Source organism: Puma concolor, chromosome C1, assembly GCF_028749965.1.
Source record: "Puma concolor isolate L17-30 chromosome C1, mPumCon1.1.hap2, whole genome shotgun sequence".
NCBI lineage: Eukaryota > Metazoa > Chordata > Mammalia > Carnivora > Felidae > Puma > Puma concolor.
This window is the reverse complement of record NC_141674.1, coordinates 82,947,159-82,950,345: the sequence shown is the minus strand read 5'-3', so window position 1 is coordinate 82,950,345 and position 3,187 is coordinate 82,947,159. Positions and strand designations below refer to the sequence as shown.

The window sequence follows — 3,187 nt, the reverse complement described above, 5'->3', positions numbered from 1 at the left end:
TTTTTACCAATCTCCTATGCTGCTAACAGTGTACAAAGTATATCATATAAAGGTGATTGCATCTTCCGTCTGTCTCCATTGACTCTTCCTCTCCAACAATCAGTCTTCACCTTACTCCATGCTTATTTTGTCATGCTCTCCTTTTAAAATATACCCTACAATTAATCTTACCCTCACTCACCAGGCCATCAACGCCAAACTCCTCAGAGGAGCAGAGCAGGCTTTTGGTGTCCTATTCTTTCTTTAATTGGGTATAATTTGGAAAACACTTCCCTATGTTACTGCTTCAACGAACCACTTACTTAAAAATACCATTGGTGTTCTAATTATCAAGTATCTTTTTGTGTTTTTCTCACCAATTGTTCTATTTTATATCTCTCTGCATTTGATACCACCCTCTTTTTTTTGTAAAGTTTGATCTTTCTCACGGTATCAGGAATCCATGTTCCATCTTGTGGCTCCATGCTCTACTACGACCTCTAAATTCTCCACAGGGGGCAGTTGCTTCTCAGCAACAACCCTCTATCATGGAAGGAAAGCAAGAAAAGGTCTTGGTCAGTTAGGTATCTCTGAGTTACTTAACCATCTGTGGCTCAGTTTCCTCACATTTAAATTGGGGATAACAATAGTGCCTACATCACAGGCTTGTTACAAGGTCTAATGGGTTAATTTATGTGAAGTGCTTAGAAAAGTTCATGGCACCTAGCAAGTTCTATAGAAATGTTTGCTGTCATTTTGCTACTATTCATGTTCCATAATGAATGTGTGTTGGTTCTAAGTCTTATCCTAGTCTAACTTGTATCATGCTTCAATATGTACCTGATGGGGTGGCCCCAGATGGAGTTGCAACCCAAGCAGATGGAGGGCTTTCTATCCCCAGCACCATAGCCAACAGTGAACACACCTTCATTGCCATCAAGCCTGATGGGGTCCGGCGCAGCCTCATGGGAGAGAGGTCATCAAGTGATTTGAGCAAAAGGGATCCCGCCTCATTGCTATGAAATTAATTCAGGCTTCTGAAATTAATTCAAGACCTTCTCAAGGAACAATACATTGATCTGAAAGACCATCCACTCTTTGCCAGCCTGGTGAAGTACGTGCAATCAGGACCTGTGGTTGCCATGCTCTGGGAGTGGTGAAGACAGGTCCAGTGAGCTTCAGGGAGACCACCCCTGAAGACTCCAAGCCTGGGACCATCCATGGGGACATCTGCATCCAAGTTGGCAGAAACATTATCCAAGGCAGTGATTCTGTGGAGAGTGAAAAGAAGGAGATTGGCTTGTAGTTTCAACCTGAGGAGCTGGTGGATTACAAGAGCTGTGCTCAGAATTGGATCAATTTCTGAGTGAGAACACACGTGCTGTGCTCACTCCATTTCCTCTCCCTCGCATGGGCAGGGGGCCCAGGCACTAGCAAATCCAGTTATTTTTAAGAATTTCCTTATAATCTGGAGGGGAACTCTTGGAGCTGGGAGTGCTCCTCGTACAGTACTCTGTGCTAGCATTAGATTAAAATGTTTATCTCCGTGCCCCAAAATGTGTACATGATGGACTATATGGAAATTTTCTTGAAGACCAACAATGTCTTATTTATGTACCTCACACAATGCTTTGCACACTGTAGGCTGCAAGTAATGTTACTTAATTGAATTGTTAAACTGCTTACATTAGAAAAGTTCTACTTTCTATTTCTTCTACTTTTTACACTTCTTGCTAAATTTTTACTCTCATAAGCTCAAATGTAATCATAAATTAGGGTGACATGTAAAACTGCTGGTTCTTGAAAATTAAGCCCTGGAAGTATTTTAATTTTATTATGAACCAAGAAGCTGTGTCATTTTTTTCCTAAGAAATTAATTATACCTTTAGATGAGAGGCTATCGTAGTGTGATTTCTAGACCACTGATGGCCCACAAGTGCCCTCTGAGTGGTCTTCAGGCTCATCGCTCGTAGTTTGCAGGTTTATAATAAGACACCATCTGTGCTTTTGTTGCTGCTATGACTTCATAGTCTATTTACGATGGTCAATAAAATTCAAATATTACTTCAAGGGTACACCATTCATGCCATTAATTCTAAAATTTATTTTATTCTTCTGCTGAGAAAAAGTGGGCAGATGAGGGGGTTCACTGGAGTTTATGGCCAGCAACTGAGCTGCAGATTGGTCAAGTGTGGCAGCCATTCCTTCATATAGCCTCTGGGCAGGAAAGGTTGAAAACCCTGCAAGACTTTCTCACCTGATCTGTGTCATCACAAAACTTAGGTTTACTGTTGACCAGCTGCATATAATCACATCCTTCTCTTTGAATCCAAGACAAAATTAGGCATCAGCCACCAGTAATAAAGGACAGAAACCAAAAACTGAGAGTCATGTGAGGCTATGGACACATCACCAAGACATGAACTGTGTTTTCGGTTCTGTAGAACCTACTCAAATAACTCCAACTAACCAATGTTGTGCCTGGTATTATTTATGTCCCCATTTAAATGTAAGCCTCAGTTACTCTAGAAACCAGCTTGATAATGCATAACTTCCCCATTAGGAATATTTTTATGGAGCCCATCGTTATGAATTCATTTGCTATTCACTGTAATAGCACATATCATAATGAATTCATTTAGTATTCATGGGGATAACACAAACACCATTTAGTAACTGGTTAATGAACTGAGTGGGGCTCTTTATCTTTCCTGGGTTTTATAAAAACAATGCTCATTTATTTAAATCATCAACTTCTTTTTCAGGTTCGTTTTATACATAAACTATTTCTTCTTATTGCCCAATGTCCAAGTATAATACTGGAGTAAAGGACAGATTTCTCTGGAAAAGAGGAACCCGATAACAAAGGGCCCTGAGACATGGAAATTGGGCAATTAAGTATAATTATGTTTCAGTTCATGGCAGACCAGTTTTGACAGTTTTATCCTGAAAATTAAAAATCACCAACAAAATAATACTGTTTATGCACCAGGCTCTGAACTAAACTAAAAGTGCCATTATTGAGCCCACTATGCAGACTAAAAAACAAAACAACAAAGTACCGAAAAACTAAGTTACTTGTTCAAAATCACGTGACAAACAAGTAAGTAGAGAATTTAGAGTTCAAACCCAAGAAGTCCTATTCCAGATCCGTGACCTTCAAAGTGTGCTAAGCCACATGCTATCTTTTATCAATATCTTAACTCTC

General features: G+C 39.7%; 1 pseudogene; it reads left to right on the top strand.

Moving 5' to 3' along the window:
- The first annotated feature begins 803 nt into the window (after positions 1–803).
- LOC112864454 (nucleoside diphosphate kinase A pseudogene) lies at positions 804–1,345 on the top strand (annotated as a pseudogene).
- Positions 1,346–3,187: the final 1,842 nt, after the last annotated feature.